The sequence below is a fragment of the Bos taurus genome, chromosome 22, assembly GCF_002263795.3.
Source record: "Bos taurus isolate L1 Dominette 01449 registration number 42190680 breed Hereford chromosome 22, ARS-UCD2.0, whole genome shotgun sequence".
Lineage (NCBI taxonomy): Eukaryota > Metazoa > Chordata > Mammalia > Artiodactyla > Bovidae > Bos > Bos taurus.
In genome coordinates, this window is record NC_037349.1 from 14,962,189 (window position 1) to 14,982,304 (window position 20,116).

Below are 20,116 nucleotides of genomic sequence, written 5' to 3' on the forward strand. Positions count from 1 at the left end.
TCCTGCCCCCAATCCCTCCCAGCATCAGAGTCTTTTCCAATGAGTCAACTCTTCGCATGAGGTGGCCAAAGTACTGGAGTTTCAGCTTTAGCATCATTCCTTCCAAAGAAATCCCAGGGCTGATCTCCTTCAGAATGGACTGGTTGGATCTCCTTGCAGTCCAAGGGACTCTCAAGAGTCTTCTCCAACACCACAGTTCAAAAGCATCAATTCTTCGGTGCTCAGCCTTCTTCACAGTCCAACTCTCACATCCATACATGACCACAGGAAAAACCATAGCCTTGACTAGATGGACCTTTGTGGGCAAAGTAATGTCTCTGCTTTTGAATATGCTATCTAGGTTGGTCATAACTTTCCTTCCAAGGAGTAAGCGTCTTTTAATTTCATGGCTGCAGTCACCATCTGCAGTGATTTTGGAACCCCAAAAAATAAAGTCTGACACTGTTTCCACTGTTTGTTTCCCCATCTATTTGCCATGAAGTGATGGGACCAGATGCCATGACCTTCGTTTTCTGAATGTTGAGCTTTAAGCCAACTTTTTCACTCTCCACTTTCACCTTCATCAAGAGGCTTTTTAGTTCCTCTTCACTTTCTGCCATAAGAGTGGTGTCATCTGCATATCTGAGGTTATTGATATTTCTCCCGGCAATCTTGATTCCAGCTTGTGTTTCTTCCAGCCCAGCGTTTCTCATGATGTACTCTGCATAGAAGTTAAATAAGCAGGGTGACAATATACAGCCTTGACGTACTCCTTTTCCTATTTGGAACCAGTCTGTTGTTCCATGTCCAGTTCTAACTGTTGCTTCCTGACCTGCATACAGATTTCTCAAGAGGCAGGTCAGGTGGTCTGGTATTCCCATCTCTTTCAGAATTTTCCACAGTTTATTGTGATCCACACAGTCAAAGGCTTTGGCGTAGTCAATAAAGCAGACATAGATGTTTTTCTGGAACTCTCTTGCTTTTTCCATGATCCAGCGGATGTTGGCAATTTGATCTCTGGTTCCTCTGCCTTTTCTAAAACCATCTTGAACATCAGGTAGTTCATGGTTCACATATTGCTGAAGCCTGGCTTGGAGAATTTTGAGCATTACTTTACTAGCGTGTTTTTTTTAATCCTGTAATGTAGGTATTCTTATTCTCATTTTATACATGAGAAATATGAGGTTGAAAGAGGTTATAATACTCACTCGAGTCCAGTCAGCTACTAAACTCTAGAGTTGAGATTGGAACCAGGCCCAGTTGACTCTACTGTTCCTTGCACACATTTCTAGTCTTGCCTGTTTTTACTTCTAAAGTTTCCCTGGGCTAAAAGGCTCTCTTCCTCATCTAAGACCCAGCTCCTTCTGTTGAACAGACCTCTTTTCCTCTTCTAATGGTAGTCAGTACCACCCAAGTTGGTATTTAATTATGTGCTGTCTTATATTTTTCTAATAGTCTCATGCTTGTTAGTCCAGCTATAAACGGCTCTCTGGAGCATGGCATTTCTTTCTGTTTTTCAAATTTTGAAGCATATTTATTTTTGACTAGATATAATATGCTCATGATAAAAAAAAATTGAAATGGTTCAAACGTTCCTTGTCATTCCTGTCTCTCAGCCCTCCTCAGAGACAATACGTTATTTCTGTGTCTTTCTGGGTACACACACACAAAGTATTTATTAATACTGCTTTCTGTAGGTCTACCCCACTTAAAACTGTATTTGATATGAGGATATTGCTGTTACATTGCCAACTCCAGGACCTTCTCTTCCTCAGAAGTTGTGAGCCTCCTTGAGACCATGGAGGTGACTTAAGGGGAGCAGTGGGGATGGTCGGGGCCCTGCAGTCTTGGGAGACCTGATTGCCCTTGGATTATGAGAGAGTTCTCTGGAGAAATGTAAATAAAGTGGAATTTTTTTTTCATAAAAATTTGTATAGTTACAACCCCTGTCACTGCACCACTCTCCTAATTCTCTCCTCGTCTGTCCCCTTCTCATTGCCATCATACCCACATCCTGAAGTCAGCTGTGGGGCCACCTAAAGGAGGGAGAAACGGTCACTCTCTGATGAGGGCTCGCACTCTGTTGGGTATCCTCAGTCAGTCAGCAGTGGAAATATAATCAAGTGTCTTGGCATCAGGGTCACAAATGCCCTGCAGAGTCCAGGATCAAAGACGGATGCTAGAAATGCTTAGATTCTCTGCAGCAAGTAAGGGGTCAGTGAAGGATTCCAGAATTAACTGTGCTTGATATTGAGTCTGTAAGGTAAGACCATATTTTAAAAAGGTGTTAAAATATTAACTGTGAAGAAATGCAGTATATTAATGAATGGCATGAACCATCTTAAAAGATCAGATAACCAAAGGCCCAATTCAGAGAAGCAGAATGCTGGCCAACACAGATGAAACATCCATTCCAGATTCTCCACCTTTAGAGCCATTCTCCAGACTGCAGTTTGCCCCACTGCTATTTAGAATCCCACTTTTATAAACTCCCAACCAGTGAATAGAATTTGTTGAAGGAGCAAGGAAGAGAAACCAGAGGCCTGCTTGGACGAGACTTCTGCTTTCTGAAAAGCACAAACATACTAATAACTCCAGAACTTGGCCCAACATTGTCCAGCTAGAGAACCTCTAATAAGCAGTAAACATTTTGTTTTGTACTACACAGAACCAGGAAATGGAAATGAGTAACATGAACAAGTGTTTTGGGCAAGTCGTTTATTGAGCAAATATTACTGAGTAACTGCCTGTATGCAAACCACCATGTCAGGTCCTGCCAAGGAATGAGAAGTCAGACCTGCGCCCTGCCTTCCTGGAATATTAACCTAGTGAGGATTAAAGGGACCAACCGAGAAAAATCAAGTGAACCAAATCATTAAAGGTTGCTAAGTGCTATGAAGAGAACGAACAAGATCAGAAAGGGGGGCCCTCTTTCTAAAGATGCTCACAGAAGGCCTGTTCTAAGAGTAACATCAGTGCTAAGAGCTGAAGGATGAGAAACAGCCTCTTATATCAAGAACAGGAAGAATGGATAGAGGGAAGAGCTGTGCAGACTACTTGATGTGTGAAGAGTTTGGCATGTCCAAGAAGACAAGATTTTAGCAAAATGGTCAGGGCATGTGTGGCACCAGTTGGGATTGTAGAGATCGATGGGCCAGATCATTCGATTTTGTCCTAAGTGAGAAGAGGCCACTGAAGGGTGTTCAGTGGAGAAATGACATGTTTGATTCTTATTATAAGATGATGGTGAACTTCTGGCTACTAAGAGAAAAGGGGGCCAAAGTGGAAGTAGAGAGCATGTTGGAGACTGCCAGCAGCCCAGGTTGGAGATGATAGTGGCCTGGAGAGGGTGGTGATAATAGAAATGAAGAGAAAGTGGATTGAAGATATATTTTGGAAAGAAAAATCAGTGAACTGCTAATGGATTAGATGCAAGGATAATGGATAGGGAGGAGTCAGGGGTAGCTTCCTGGCTTGAATAGCTGAGTTAGTGTTGCCATTTACTGGAATGAGAATAGGTCTGGGGATGGAAAAATCTAAAACTCTATTTAATGTTAACATTTGTACTATGTGTGAGATGTGCAATTAGAAATTTCAAGTAGATGGTTTTATATATGGACTGAAGCTCTGGATGGTCATACCTCAGTTCAGTTCAGTTGCTCAGTCGTGTCCGACTCTTTGTGACCCCATGGATGGCAGCACGCCAGGCCTCCCTGTCCATCACCAACTCCTGGAGTGTACTCAGACTCATGTCCATTGAGTTGGTGATGCCATCCAACCATCCATCCTCTGTCATCCCCTTCTCCTCCCACCTTCAGTATTTCCCAACAACAGGGTCTTTTCAAATGAGTCAGTTGTTCACATCAGCTGGCCAAAGTATTGGAGTTTCAACTTCAGCATCAGTCCTTCCAGTGAATATTCAGGGCTTATTTCCTGTAGGATGGACTGGTTGGATCTCCTTGCAGTCCAAGGGACTCTGAAGAGTCTTCTTCAACACCACAGTTCAAAAGCATCAATTCTTCGGTGCTCAGCTTTCTTCGTAGTCCAATTCTCACATCCATACATGACTACTGGAAAAACCAAAGCTTTGACTAGATGGACCTTTGTTGACAAAGTAATGTCTCTGCTTTTTAATATGCTGTCTAGGTTGGTCATAGCTTTTCTTCCAAGGAGTAAGGGTCTTTTTATTTCATGGCTGCAGTCACCATCTGCAGTGATTTTGAAGCCCCCCAGAATAAGGTCTGTCACTGTTTCTACTGTTTCCCCATCTATTTGCCATGAAGTGATGGCAATACCTGGAGCTGTGCATTTGGGAGTGGTCAAAGGAGCAGAAGGTATTTAAAGCTGTGGGAAGAAATGAATGAAATCTCCGAGAGCTGCACTATTTAATACTGTAGCCACTAGCTACATATAGGTATTAAATTTAAAATTTAGGTCTTTAGGCACAACAGCCAGATTTCCAGCACATAGTAACCATATGTGGCAGTTGGCTACCTTATTAGATGGTGTAGTGTAGAACATTTTCATTATTGCAGAAAGGTCTGTTGGACGGGACTGCCCCCAGAGAGAGTACAGCAAAATATGAGGACCCAGGATGAAGACTTAAGGAATAAGACTCAATATTTAGGGAATCAGACGGGTGGAAGCACCAGGAATACATGCTAAGAAAGAGCAATCAGGGACTTCCCTGATGGTCCAGTGGCTAAGACTCTGCGCTCCCAATGCAGGGGGCCCAGGTTCAATCCCTGGCCAGGGAACTAGATCCCATGTGCTGTGACTAAGAGTTTGCATGCTGCAATGGACCTGGCACCTCCAAGTAAATAGGTACTTAAAAGAAAAGGGCAGTTAGTGAGCAATTGGCAACATCACCTGTGGATACTTTATGCAAGCAGCAGCTGAAATAAGGTTGACTTTCCAACTAGGACTACAGAGATTGTTAAAATCCTAAATATTCAAAAGCTCCCAGAGTGAAGTTGACACATACTGTTAGATGAAGTCAGTACCTTAAACTGGAGGAGAGAGAGAATGGAGAGGAATAAGAACCCATGGAAATGGAACAGTTTGGACTTCCAGAAGAGCATCACGGGAATTGAACCCTAGTAACTCAAAGATAGAAATGTAAGTAGGCAGAGCCATGGAACGACAAGACAGATTTTAGAAGCGTCACAATGAGAGAATGAGCAAAACATGGCAAAAGATAGGTGTTGCAGGAGGATTAAGAAATAGTGGAGATAGATGGCCCCTACCGAGAGAATTCCTAACTGGTCTTTTCCTTACCTGAGGCCCAGAGACAAGCTCTTGGAAACCCTGAGCGAATATCAAAGTTTCCATAGTCTGCGATGAAGGATTTGTACCATGGAAGACCCTTCAATTTGTAGTGACACTGCACACATCTCAAAGTCAGAAGTGGGATAAAATTAATACGGTTGTCCCTTGGTATCCACGGGGGATTGATTCCAGGACACCTCCCACCAAGAGACACAAAAATCCACATATGTTTAAGTCCCTTACATATAATGTCATGGGGGACTTCCCTGGTGGTCCAGTGATTAGGAGTCCCACTGCAGGGGACACAGGTTTGATCCCTAGTCAGGAAATTAAGATCCCACAAGCCAAGTGGCACGGCTGATAAAGTAAAAGAAAATACCATGGTTTTGCATATAATTTATGTGCTGCAAACTCAAGTTTTGTTTGGGGAAAGTTGTAAAATTTTTTTTTTTTTTTGATCCACCATTGGTTGAATTCACAGATATAAGACTGTACTCAGTTCTTAAATTTTGGAGAAATAGAAGGGTTTATCTTTTAAAATTGATGATAATTTCTAATAAATTGCAATTAGCAAATATTAAAAACAGTCATTGATTATGGTACAATTTTGTCCTCAAAAATTTCAAAACTAGGACTGGAAAGTGAGGAAATGGAGAAATAGTGAATAGATTTTTTTTTCTCACACAGTGAAAATTAGCTGGACTGCCAGGAGTCTCTTGGCAGAATGAATAATTAAATCCCTCCTGTTTTGCCACCCAGAGCTAGTGACAAAGATGCCTCTGTGAGAAGCTGCTCAGTTGCAAATGTTCATGTGTTCTCAGTCGTGTCTGACTTCTTTGCAACCCTGTGGACTGTGGCCCTCCAGGCTCCTCTGTCCATGGAATTTTCCAGGCAAGAATACTGGAGTGGGTTGCCTATTCCTGCTCTAGGGGATCTTCCCGATGTAGGGATCGAATCCGTGTCTCTATGTCTCCTGCATTTGCAGGTGGATTCTTTACCACTGAGCTGACCGGGAAGCCCAAGTGTAAATCAGTATCTGCAATTCTGAGCACGTCTTGTGGTTTCTCAGCCAGGGTTCTGTAACGTTCACCTTTTATTCGGCTCCCAGCATCCATTCGCCTTTTCTCTGGGAACAGTAACCCAAATGTTTTGGGGGTAAGTATCCTTTCTCATCCTCTCGGCTCAGCTCTGTCTCCACCTTCAGCTTCACGAGTGGATCCTGTTTAGCTTAAGTCCATCAACCTGCCTATCCCCTTGGCTACAGAGCCACTGAGATCTGGAGATATTTACCGGGCTTTCTGAAAGAGAGAGGCTTTTCTTTTTGAGAACAACCACTGGAGATGTTCTCTATTCTCCTTTGTAGGATATGTAGGAAGAAGGTACAAGGCCTGGAATCATATCCACAGCTGTTCTGTTGGGGTGGGGGAAGTCTGGGCTTCCTGGGTCCAGCATATGGATCATGAGGATGAGGCTAATACTAAGAATACAGTGGTGAAATAGACCCCGGGTCCCTGGTGACATCAGTTGAGCCACTAGCCCAAGCTTACCTGACATAGACCTACCTCTCAACTTATTCAGTGAGCCCATAAACATCTTTAGTTAAAGTATGTAGATTTGGGTTTTCTATCATTTGAAAATTAATCATGCTGATCCTGGCTTATATTTGAAGGCACTGTTTTCTTGGACAGCATCTTAATATCATATTTTCTCTTCGTTGCCACACAAGCTCCTCCTTTGTATTCCATCTCAGTTGCTTGGAGGTTGAGTGTCAAAATAGGTGCCTTTCACACCGCAACCTTAATTTCATGAATCCCACGGGACTGATGTTTGTCATATCATAACGTACCTTCCTAATTTGATGAAAATCAGCTCTCAATCCCAGATTATCCAATGGATAACGTCCTCTCTCTTTGAGGTAACTTCCAGGCTCCCCTACCCTACCCATGTGAATATGGGGCTTCGCATATCACCTGTGTTTTAAGGTCAGATCATGTGGAATGCCTAGGTGTTTTTCCTGTCTGCTAGAGACTTTGTTTTATTTATTTATTTTTATGTATTAATTTTGTCTGCACTGGGTCTTCATTGCGGCTCTTGGGCTCAGTAGTTGCGGTATGTGGGATATCGGTTCCCTGACCTGGGATCGCACCCGGGCCCCCTGCATTGGGAGCACAGAGTCTTATCCACTGGACCACCGGGGAAGTCCTTAGAGACTTTGTTTTACAGGACATCGTTTCAACACCAGTTGGAACCAGCTATTGGAACTGTGTGTCCGATAGCTCCCCTAGGAGTAGCAACTGATTTCTCCACCTATCAAGCTTCTGAACTGAAAAACCACAGTTTCCATTCTGTATACAGAGGACATTTTGGAGCATACCATGTCCTGGCCTATATCAAGAGGGCTGCACTGAAACTTGGGGTGCTGTATCTTGAAATTAATATTTTTTCCACCGATGTGGCCAGAAGTTAGGTTAACAGATCCTCTGCCAGCTCTGGTTTAAGACTTTAAACTCCATCCTGTTCTTTTTGGTGGTTGTGACCAGTATCCCCACTCGGGAAAAACTGAGGCAGGCAGGTTCTTCAGGCCGTCTCCAGCATTTATTGCTAGTAGACATGGGGTCGCAAAGAATCAGACACAACTGAGCAACTGAACTGAACTGAGACAGTCTAAGGATGGCCATTGTGGCTGGTGAGATATGACATCTCTTGCTGTCTCTCATTTTTTTCAAAAAATACATTTATTTAGTTGAGCTTTTATGTATTTATTTATTCACTTGACTCCTTTAGGCAGTGCTGGGTGTTTTTTGCTGCCCGGTTCCTCTCTAGTAGCGGCAAGCTGGGGCTCCTCTGTACTTGCGGTGGGCAGGCTTTCATTGTGGTGGCCTCTCTTGTTGGGGAGCCCTGGCTGTAGGTGCAGGACGGGACTAGTCGTGGGTCTCATGTTTGTTGATCCCTGGCATATGGCATCTCCCTGTATGAGGAATCGATAGTTTCCCCTGCATGGCAGGTGGATTGTCTAGCAGTCAGCCACCCAGTAAGCCCTCAGTGGTATTTTGATGGGCATTTCCCTGACCATTAGCATGTTTGAGACTGTTTTCCCGTGTTTTTATGTTTCACTAAACCCTGTGAGTCAGTTTACCTGTTGCAATGGGCTTCAGGCGAGTCTGCGGCTTATGAGTTCTGTTTCTGTTACCCACCCCTAGAGATGTATTGAGGGCAGGTGTCATTGACAGAATTTGCCCCTCAGCACTGGGTCTCAGCTTGCAGTTTCGCAGAATTTCCACAAGGCGGCAGCACTTGGCCTGCCCAGCTCGGCTTGCTCAGGCAACCAGAGCCTTAGAGAAAGGTGATTAGAGTGCAGTGTGCCAGCACAAAGCCCCACGGGCTTGTGTCTCTTGGCCTCTCTCGTGTTTATATATTTCAGAAAACCCTGTGAGTCAGTTTACCTATTGCAGTGGGTTGCAGTGGGCTTCTGGCATGTCTGCCGTTTCCGAATCTTGTTTTGGTTACCCACCTCTGGCGATGTCTTGAGGGCAGGTGACATTCAGTTCAGTCGCTCAGTCGTCTCTGACTCTGCGACCCCATAAATCGCAGCTCGCCAGGCCTCCCTGTCCATCACCAACTCCCGGAGTTCACCCAAACTCATGTGCATTGAGTCGGTGATGCCATCCAGCCATCTCATCCTCTGTCGTCCCCTTCTCCTCCTGCCCCCAATCCGTCCCAGCATCAGGGTCTTTTCCAATGAGTCAACTCTTTGCATGAGGTGGCCAAAGTATTGAAGTTTCAGCCTCAGCATCAGTCCTTCTGATGAATACCCAGGACTGGTCTCCTTTAGGATGGACTGGTTGGATTTCCTTGCAGTCCAAGGGACTCTCAAGAGTCTTCTCCAAACACACTGCTGCTGCTGCTGCTGCTAAGTCGCTTCAGTCGTGTCCGACTCCGTGCGACCCCATAGACGGCAGCCCACCAGGCTCCCCCGTCCCTCGGATTCTCCAGTCAAGAACACTGGAGTGGGTTGCCATTTCCTTCTCCAATGCATGAAAGTGAAAAGTGAAAGGGAAGTTGCTCAGTCGTGTCCGACTCTTCGCGACCCCATGGGCTGCAGCCTACCAGGCTCCTCCGTCCATTGGATTTTCCAGGCGAGAGTACTGGAGTGGGGTGGCATCGCCGCCTCCGACAGCCCCTAAAAACGCCCTGTGAATGTGCAGTGCCCTTTCAGCCTTGGGTCCCAGGTTGCAGTTCCAGAAATTGTCCACAAGGCGGCAGCACGTTGCCAGCCCAACTCGGCTGCTCAGACCACCAGAGCCCTAGTGAAAGGCCTGTTTGTGGGTTGAGAGTTCGAATGCAATGTGCCAGGCCAAAGACCCACGGACTTGTGTCTCCTGGCCTCTCTGCCCGTCCCCTTCACCCCGGAAGACATATCCCAACCGCTGCAAAACCGCTGTGCTGAGGATGCTGCCGCTTGTAGGTGGGGCGACTCTAAGAATGGTGATGGGAGGGGGAAGCCCCATTCTCAGGACACGTGGAGCGGGGATTATTAAGAGCTCTTGCAGCCCAGGGCGGCCGCCAGGTGTTGGGTGCACCTGGCCTGGGTTTGCTGAAGGCAGACCGGTCTGGGTCTGCAGGTGGGGTCCCAGTCCAAGGGGAAGAGACACCGCTGTTCTCACTTGCCTGGGCATCCTCTACAGCTCCTCAGCCCCCGCAGGGTCCAGCCTTACCATCCAAGAGGGCTCAGGCTCCAGAAATGTGACACCAGCCAGGACGCGGAGGCCTCAGCGGAATATAGTAGGCATTTCTTTCTTTCCTTCTCATGTAACTATTTATTTTGTGGTGGCATCTAGGTGATTTAATCGTTGCTTTGGTTTGAGGCCAACAGCAACTTGGTTTTTTTTCTCCATGTGGACGTGTGGATTCGTTGTCAGATTCTTCTTCCATTGGGAATATTCCGGAGCACTCAGCAGAGCTTCCTGTGAACATATTTGAGTTTGCATATGTGAATCCAAAGCACCTCTTTGATCCCTCCCTTTAACCTTTCCCCTGTTGTAGCAAGAGGTTTCTGGTTTTACCTGGTAACCTCTGCTGCGTGTATAACCAGTTCACAGGCGCCACTTTCCATATTCTCTCTACGTGTGGTATCCTATTGTATTTGGTTCTGTCTCTCTGCATTAGATTGTGTAGCGTGACCATGTCTAACTTCATCATGTTGGTGCAGATGTCATTAGGTCCAATTTCACTTCTCTTCCTAAGGCTGAGTGAGAGTCCATTGCCTCTATAGAGCCAAATGCCTATGTCCTTCCCATGTCCAGGGACATCTGGGAGACTTCCACGTTCTCACCTGCATCCACAGGGCTGCTTCGAACTGTGGGGTTCGTGTGTGTTGGAATTAACGTTTTCTCTGGAGATGGGGGCAGAAGTCGGATTCCCAGATCTGCCCGCTCTGGTTTCATTTGTTTGTTTATTTAATAAATTATTTATTTGGGGGCTGTGCTGGGTCTTCACTGCTGCTGCACCTTGGCTTTCTCAAACTGTGGTGCACAAGCCTCTCGTTGCCTTGGTTTCTCTTGTCGTGGAGCACTGACTGGAAAGCTCAGGCTCAGTAGTTGTGGCACTCGGGCTTAGTTGCCCTGAAGCAAGTGGGATCTTCCTGGACCAGGGGTCGAACCCACGTCCTCTGCATTGGCAGACCGATTCTTCACCACTGGACCACCAGGGAAGTCTGGCTCTGGTTTTTTACTTTAAAGTTAACTGCATCCTGTCTTTCTAGTGTTGTGGCCAAGTTCGCATCCATGAAAAGCTGAGGAGGGCATGGCTTTCTCCAGGTCTTCTCCTCCTGCATTTGTTGCTTGTAGACAGTCTGAGGATGGCCATTATGACTGAGAAGATATGACATCTCTCTGTCTCGCTCTCATTTTTTTTTTTTTTTCAGAAAAATACATTTGTTCTATTGAGTTGAATTCTTCTGTATTTATTTAGTCAGCTGATTCCATCGCTGTGCTGGGTCTTCCCTGCTGCCCGGGTTTTTCCCTGGGTGCGGCAGGCAGGGGCTTTTCTGTAGTTGCGGTGAGCAGGCTTTCATTGTGGTGGCCTCTCTTGTTGGGGAGCCCTGGCTTTAGGGCAGGGGGCTGGAGTAGTTGTGAGTCCTGGGCTTCGTTGACCCCCTACATATGGGCCTCCCAGATGAGGAATCGATACGGTGTCCCCTGGCTTGCAGGGGGATTGTTGGGCAATGAGCCACCCCGGAAGCCCTTGGTGGTGTTTTGATTGGCGTTTCCCTGATAAGCATGTTTGAGCCTGTTTTCCCATTTTTGTATATTTCAGTAAACCCTGTGAGTCAGTTTACCAGTTACAGTGGGCTTCGGGCATGTCTGCCATTCCTGAATCCTGTTTCGGTTACCCCGCCTCCAGTGATGTCTTGAGGGCAGGTGACATTGACAGCCCCTGAAAACGCCCTGGGAATGTGCCACGTCCATCAAGCCTGGGTCTCAGGTTGCAGTTCTGGAAGTTGTCCACAAGGCGGCAGCACGTTGCCAGCCCACCTCGGCTTGCTCAGGCAACCAAGGCCTTAGTGAAAGGCCTGTTAGTGGGTTGTAATTAGAGTGCAATGTGCCAGCACAGAGACCCACGGGCTTGTATCTCCTGGCCTCTTTGCCCGTCCTCTTCAGCCCGGAAGACATATTCCAACCGCTGCAAAACCGCTGTGCTGAGGATGCTGCCGCTTGTAGGCGGGGAGACTAAGAATGGCTGAGGGAGGTGGAAGCCCCACACTGCCGGGACTCCTGGAGCGGGACTGTTAAGAACTCTTGCAGCCCAGGGGGTCCCCAGGTGTTGGGTGTGCCTGGCATGGGTTTGCTGTAGGTCGGCCCGTCTGGATTTGCAGGTTAGGGTCCCAGTCGGAGGGGAAGAGACCCTGCTGGTCCCGGGTTCTCACTTGCCTGCGCATCTTCTTCAGCCCCTGTGGGGTCCAGCCTCAGGATCCAAGAGGGCTCAGGCTCTAGAAATGTGACGCCAGCCAGGACGCGGAGGTCAGGGAAATATAGTAGGCATTTCTTTCTTTCCTCTTCTCACATAACTTTTATTTTTTACTGGCATCTAGGTGATTTAATCATTGCTTTGGTTTGAGGGGCACAGCAGTTCCATTTACTTTTTCCAGTGGAAATGTGGATTTTTTTTTTCAAGTTCTTTTTCCATTAGGAGTATTCCAGAGCACGCAGCTGAGCTTCCTATGGGTATATGAGTTTGCATATGTGAATCCAAAGCAACTCTCTGATCCCTTCCTTTTGCCTTCCGTCTTGTCTTATTCTGGGACCCTCTACTTGGTGTGTAAGGAGTTTATATGTGCCAGTTTTCATATTCTGTCCATAAGTGATATCCTATCATATTCTTCTCTGTCCTCACTGCAGTAGTTCAGTTAGTGTAGTCATATCCAGCTCCCTCATGTCCATGCAAATGTCATTATTTCATTCTTTGTCACATTTCTTTCTTGGGGCTGAGTTTGAGTCCAGTGCCTCAGTAGAGCCAACTTCCTATATCGTTCCAGTCCAAGGACATCTTGGAGGCTTCCGTGTTCTCCCCTGTGTCCATAGAGCTGTGCTGAACTTTGGGGTTCAGGTGTGTTGGAATTCATGCTTTCTCTGGAGACGTTAGCGAAAGTCGGATTCCCAGATCTGCTTGGTCTGGTTTTCTTTGTTTACTCTTTTTATTTATTTATTTATTATTTTGGCTGTGCTGGGTCTTTGTTGATGCTGCACCTTGGCTTCCTAACGTTTGGCGTGTGGTCTTCTGGTTGCGGTGGCTCCTCTTGTCCTGGAGCCCCGGATCGAGAGCGCAGACAGAGTAGTTGCGGCACACAGGCTGAGTTGCCCTGGAGCGTGTGGGATCTTCCTGGACCAGGGATCAAACCTGTATGCTCTGCATTGGCTGATGGATTCTTAACCATTGGACCACCGGGAATGTCCTACCTCTTGTATTAGACTTTAAAGTCAATTCCATCCTGTTCTTTTAAGTGATGGTGACCAGGTATTCTTCTCTGGAAAAGCTGAGGCGGGCATGGTTTTCTCCCGGCCCTCTGCAGCATTTATTGCTTGTAGACAATCTGAGGATGGCCATTCTGACTGGTGAGATATTACATGTCTCATGTCTCTCTCTCTCTCTCTCTTTTTTTTCCTCAAAATAATACATTTCTTTTTTTCAGTTGGATTTTTCTGTATGTATTTATTTAGTCGGTTGACTCCTTTCGGCAGTGCTGGGTGTTTTTTGCTGCCCAGGTTTCTCTCTCGCGGCAGCAGGCAGGGGCTCCTCTGTAGTTGGGTGGGCAGACTGTCTGTGTGGTGGCCTCTGTTGTTGGGGAGCACTGTCTCTTAGGCGGGGGGCTGGAGTGGTTGTGGGTCTTGGGCTCTGTTGATCCCCAGCATATGGGATCTGCCTGGATGAGGAATCCATACGGTGTCCCCTGCGTGGCAGGTGGATTTTTACCAGTGAACCACCCAGGAAATCCTCAGTGGTCTTTTGATTGGCATTTTGCTGTGCTGGAGCCTGTTTTTCCATGTTTTTATATTTCAGTAAACTCTGCGAGTCAATTTATCTGTTGCAGCGGGCTTCAGGCAACTCTGTGGTTTACGAATCCTGTTTCAATTACTCATCTCCGGTGGTGTCTTGAGGGCAGGTGACATTGACAGCTGGATCATCAAAAAAGCAAGAGAGTTCCAGAAAAACATCTATTTCTGCTTTATTGATTATGCCAAAGCCTTTGACTGTGTGGATCACAATAAATTGTGGAAAATTCTGAAAGAGATGGGAATACCAGACCACCCGACCTGCCTCTTGAGAAACCTATATGGAGGTCAGGAAGCAACAGTTAGAACTGGACATGGAACAACAGACTGGTTCCAAATAGGAAAAGGAGTACGTCAAGGCTGTATATTGTCACCCTGCTTATTTAACTTATGCAGAGTACATCATGAAAAACGCTGGGCTGGAAGAAGCACAAGCTGGAATCAAGATTGCCCGGAGAAATATCAATAACCTCAGATATGCAGATGACACCACCCTTATGGCAGAAAGTGAAGAGGAACTAAAAAGCCTCTTGATGAAGGTGAAAGAGGAGAGTGAAAAAGTTGGCTTAAAGCTCAACATCCAGAAAACGAAGATCATGGCATCTGGTCCCATCACTTCATGGGAAATAGATGCGGAAACAGTGGAAACAGTGTCAGATCAGATCAGATCAGATCAGTCGCTCAGTCGTGTCCGACTCTTTGGGACGCCATGAATTGCAGCACGCCAGGCCTCCCTGTCAATCACCAACTCCTGGAGTTCACTCAGACTCACATCCATCGAGTCAGTGATGCCATCCAGCCATCTCATCCTCTGTAGTCCCCTTCTCCTCTTGCCCCCAATCCCTCCCAGCATCAGAGTCTTTTCCAATGAGTCAACTCTTCGCATGAGGTGGCCAAAGTACTGGAGTTTCAGCTTTAGTATCATTCCTTCCAAAGAAAGCCCAGGACTGATCTTCAGAATGGACTGGTTGGATCTCCTTGCAGTCCAAGGGACTCTCAAGAGTCTTCTCCAACACCACAATTCAAAAGCATCAATTCTTCAGTGCTCAGCCTTCTTCACAGTCCAACTCTCACATCCATACATGACCACAGGAAAAACCATAGCCTCGACTAGACGAACCTTTGTTGACAAAGTAATGTCTCTGCTTTTGAATATGCTATCTAGGTTGGTCATAACTTTCCTTCCAAGGAGTAAGCGTCTTTTAATTTCATGGCTGCAGTCACCATCTGCAGTGATTTTGGAGCCCAGAAAAATAAAGTCTGACACTGTTTCCCCATCTATTTCCCATGAAGTGATGGGACCGGATGCCATGATCTTCGTTTTCTGAATGTTGAGCTTTAAGCCAACTTTTCCACTCTCCACTTTCACTTTCATCAAGAGGCTTTTTAGTTCCTCTTCACTTTCTGCCATAAGGGTGGTGTCATCTGCATATCTGAGGTTATTGATATTTCTCCCAGCAATCTTGATTCCAGCTTGTGTTTCTTCCAGTCCAGCATTTCTCATGATGTACTCTGCATATAAGTTAAATAAACAGGGTGACAATATACAGCCTTGACGTACTCCTTTCCCTATTTGGAACCAGTCTGTTGTTCCATGTCCAGTTCTAACTGTTGCTTCCTGACCTGCATACAAATTTTCAAGAGGCAGATCAGGTGGTCTGGTATTCCCATCTCTTTCAGAATTTTCCACAGTTAATTGTGAGGAAACAGTATCAGACTCTATTTTTTTTGGCTCCAAAATCACTGCAGATGGTGACTGCAGCCATGAAATTAAAAGATGCTTACTCTTTGGAAGAAAAGTTATGACCAACCTAGATAGCATATTCAAAAGCAGAGACATTATTTTGCCAACAAAGGTTTGTCTAGTCAAGGCTATGGTTTTTCCAGTGGTCATGTACGCATGTGAGAGTTGGACTGTGAAGAAGGCTGAGCACCGAAGAATGGATGCTTTTGAATTGTGGTGTTGGAGAAGACTCTTAAGAGTCCCTTGGACTGCAAGGAGATCCAACCAGTCCATTCTGAAGGAGATCAGCCCTGGGATTTCTTTGGAAGGAATGATGCTAAAGCTGAAACTCCAGTACTTTGACCACCTCATGTGAAGAGTTGACTCATTGGAAAGACTGATGCTGGGGAGGGATTGGGGGCAGGAGGAGAAGGGGACGACGGAGGATGAGATGGCTGGATGGCGTCACTGACTGGATGGACGTGAGTCTGAGTGAAGTCTGGGAATTGGTGATGGACAGGGAGGCCTGGCGTGCTGCAATTCATGGGGTCGCAGAGAGTCGGACACGACTGAGCGTCTGAACTGATCTGAAAAAACGCTTGGGAATGTACAGTGCCCATCAGCCCTGGTTGCAGTCCCCACAAATGTCCACAAGGCGGCAGCACGTTGCCTGCCCACCTCGGCTTGCTCAGGCAACCAGAGCCTTAGTGAAAGGCCTGTTTGTGGGTTTTAATTCGAGTGCAGTGTGCCAGCCCAAAGCCCAAGACCTTGTATCTCCTGGCCTCTCTGCCCGTCCCCTTCACCCGGGAAGACATAGCCCAACCGCTGCAGCTGCTGTGCTGAGGATGCTGCCGTTTCTAGGCGGGGCGACTCTAAGGATGTCGGTGGGAGGTGGAAGCCCCACTCTCAGGACATGTGGAGCGGGGACTGTTTAAGAGCTCTTGCGGCCCAGGGGGTCCCCAGGTGTTGGGTGCGCCTGGCATGGGTTTGCTATAGTTTGGCCCGCCTGGATTTGCAGGTTGGCTTCTCAGTCGGAGGGGTAGAGACCCTGCTGGTCCTCGGTTCCCACTTGCCTGCCCATCCTCTTTAGCTCCCCCAGCCCCCGCAGGGTCCGGAGGGCTCAGGCTCCAGAAATGTGACACCAGCCCAGAACCCGGAGGCCTCCGGCAGAGATAGTAGTCATTTTTCTTTCTTTCCTTTTTTCATTTAATCTTATTTTTTCCTGGCATCTAGGTATTTTGATCATTGCTTTGGTTTAAGGTGAATAGTTCCTTCATTCATTTGGCATTTGGAAATGTGAATTATTTTTCTGTTTCTTATTCCACTGGACTATTCCAGAGTGGCCAGCAAAACTTTGAATTAATGTGAACAAGTGTTGATGTGTGACTCCAAAGCACCTGGTTTATCCCTTCCTTTTACATTTCCCCTTTTTAAATACAGGTTTTCTTTGTTCTGGGACTCTCTCCCTCAGGGTGTAACTGAGTTTCTATGTGACAGTTTCCGTGTATCTGTGTAAGTGACGTCAGTTCCTGTTCGTCTCTATTTGTGTGTGTTCATTTTGTTGGTGTGATCACATGAAGTTCCACCCATGTTGCTAGAGTCCAGCATGGCATTCATCTTCAGTTTTCTTTTTTATGACTAAGTGGTAGTTCATTGTGCCTATGGACTGAAATTCCTGTATCTGTTCCATTTTACAAGGTCGTTTTGGTGGCGTCCATGTCCTGCCCTGTGTCAATGGTGATGCACCGAACCTGGGGTGCATGTGTCCTGGAATTAGTATTTTCTCCAGATACCTTTCCAGGAATGGCATTACCAGATATACTGTTTGCTCCGGTTTTATGATTTTAAGTAACCTCCATGCTGTTCTTTGTGGTTGCTATGACAAATTTCCCATCTCCGGAAGAAAAGCGAGGCCCCGTTTCCTCACGTTTTTGCCTTTGATTTCCCTCTCCCGCTTTGTGATTTCCTGTTTTCATTGTACAGTGTTTCGGGTGTTCTTCAGGTTAAGGTGTTTAAAATGCCTGTGAGAAGAGGTTTCTGCATTCATGCTTGTCATGGAGTTTGTAGACCCTAGAGACACAGCGATCTCAGAGCCTTGAATCGTTTTCTTTCTAGATTGTGGCCCAACTTTGCCTCTTTTCCTTAGTGTGTCTTGTTCTCCACCCTTTTGCTGCCAGGACATCATGCAGTAACTAGGAGAATCTCCAGGCTGAATCAAAGCCCAGAACAGCTTCCATACGGAATGGTGCTATTTACTTGTTCACATCCTCATTATTTAAAACCTTTCTGTCATACTCACGATTTTGGTACCAGCCTAGATGATCTCTGTGAAATTCTACCGCCAGATCCAAAGTTCAGTGCATTTCGTCGTTTTTCTTCCATTGAGGGGATTGCTGTACGTGACTGGCGAGGGCAATCAAGTTACCCATGGCTATACTTCATTGGAATTCATCCTCAGGTCTTTTTTTTTCATGTTTGATATGTTTATTTGGTTAGAATTTTTTTCCCCCCTTCCCCAGGTCTTAAATATGATCAGCTAAACATTGTCTCATGACCTCCAGAAGAGGCAGGCGGCATTCGGAAGCCTGCTGATGGGATGCTGCCCCACGTGTGTCCTCTGGACTGCTTCTTGGTTTCAGAAACAAGGTAGGAGAATCACCGAAGCTCTTCCGAGGGCTCTGTGAGCGAGGCCTTGGTGCAGCTGGAAGAGAAGACAGCTGCTGCCATTCGATGAGCCCCCATTAGGTATTGAGTTCCTTATGTTCATTGTGTGTTTTTAAAACTGTTCTAGTAAACTTCACGAGGTAGTCATTATATCCCCATTTTATAGGTGAGGAAATTGAGGCTGGATGGTACATTATTGGTCTAAGGTTATTCAGACCGAAGTGTTGAAATTCAGTTTTAAACCTGGATCTGACTGTCTCCAGAGCTGCAGATTCTCTTTCTTCATGTGATTTGTAAGAATGTGCCCGTGCCCTTAGGGAGACAAGATTCCTAAAAGTATGTTTAATAAATAAAGAGGTGACAGCAACTTATAATTGATGAAAGAGAGCTACTTTTATGGTTGCAGTATACTGCAGTGTATTGCTCCTGCTATGTAAGAAGGAGCAGGCCTGAGCAGAGCAAGGCGGGCTCCCGGGGAAGCAAACATTAGCATTATGCCTCCTGCCCAGACCTGACGGCTCAGAGGGCTCCCTCGTGTCTCCTACCAGACCAGCGCCTCCCAAGGGCTAGCCATTACTGCAGGTTGGCGTAGATTACAAACAAAATAATTCAGCATCTGCTCTTTATGTTCAGATGCTTTTACCACATTTTGTCAGTGAGATGTATCCATGTTGTCACGTTTAGCAGAGGCTTTCTTTTCTTTTTTTTTTTTGGCTGCCTACACAGCATGTGAAACTTCTCCACCCAGAGATCCAACCCAGGCTTCCTGCATTTCAAGTGTGGAGTCTTCACCACTGGACCACCAGGGAAGTCTGCAGAGGCTTTTTAACGTTGCTGAGTACTGGGAATCCCCTGACTGTCCAGTGGTTAAGGCTCTGTGCTTCCACTGCAGGGGTGTGGGTTCAATCCTTGGTCAGGAAACTAAGATCCCGCATACTGTCTGGCATGACCAAGAAATAAAAAATAAATTGAAGTAATAAAGAACTGGATATTATTTTCTAAAGTTGCTGATTCCTGTTCATTCCATTGATTGGATGTACCACTGGTTGATGGATATTTGGGTGGTTTCAGATTTGGGGCTTTTGTAAATAAAGCTACTATGAATATTCTTTTATCTGTATCTTTTGACTGACCTATTGATAGCTCAGTTGGTAAAGAATCCGCCGGCAATGCAGGAGACCCTGGTTCGATTCCTTGGTCGGGAAGGTCTGCTGGAGAAGGGATAGGCTACCCACTCCTGTATTCTTGGGCTTCCCATGTGGTTTAGCTGTGAAGAATATGCCCGCAATGCGGGAGACCTGGGTTCAATCCCCGTGTTGGGAAGGTCCCCTGGAGAAGGGAACGGCTACCCACTCCAGTATTCTGGCCTGGAGAATTCAGTCCATGGGGTTGCAAAGAGTCAGACAGAACTGAGCAACTTTCACTTTCACATTCATGGATATCTCTTGAATATCTGTAGATAGATAGATAGGTTTATATAATTTTGCATTAATTAATTAATTAATCTACGAGTGGAATTGTTGCATCATAGGTTAGGCATATTTGGTCTTTAACAGGTAGCTGCTGAAAGCCTCACAGAGTCCTTAAAATGATGTGTACTCCTTCGTGCAGTGTATGAGAGTCTACAGTCTCCTCCTCCGTAGTTTCTGATATTAGCCATTCTGGTGTTAGCATAGATGTCACATATTGTGGTTTTAGTTTATATTTTCCTATTGACTAATGATGGTGAGTACCATTTTCATATCCTCATTGGCCATTCAGATACTCTTTCTGTGTCGGAAGTCCTGCACCTGCAGGAGCTGGCGTGGTTTGGCCCTCCCCCGGCCCCAAGGGAGTGAGCTAGAGGTATTTCTTGCAGAGTGTCCAGGTGTGGGGCAATAGGAGAGGAGTGGGGAAAGGGGCTGGAGAGCTCTGAGCCATCAAACATCAGTGA

At 46.2% G+C, this 20,116-nt stretch overlaps 1 non-coding gene across 1 annotated transcript; it reads left to right on the forward strand.

Moving 5' to 3' along the window:
* The first annotated feature begins 4,663 nt into the window (after positions 1-4,663).
* Positions 4,664-4,736, forward strand: TRNAG-CCC (transfer RNA glycine (anticodon CCC)). The gene has a single exon. It is a non-coding gene; the product is annotated as a tRNA-Gly (tRNA).
* The last annotated feature ends 15,380 nt before the right edge of the window (positions 4,737-20,116 follow it).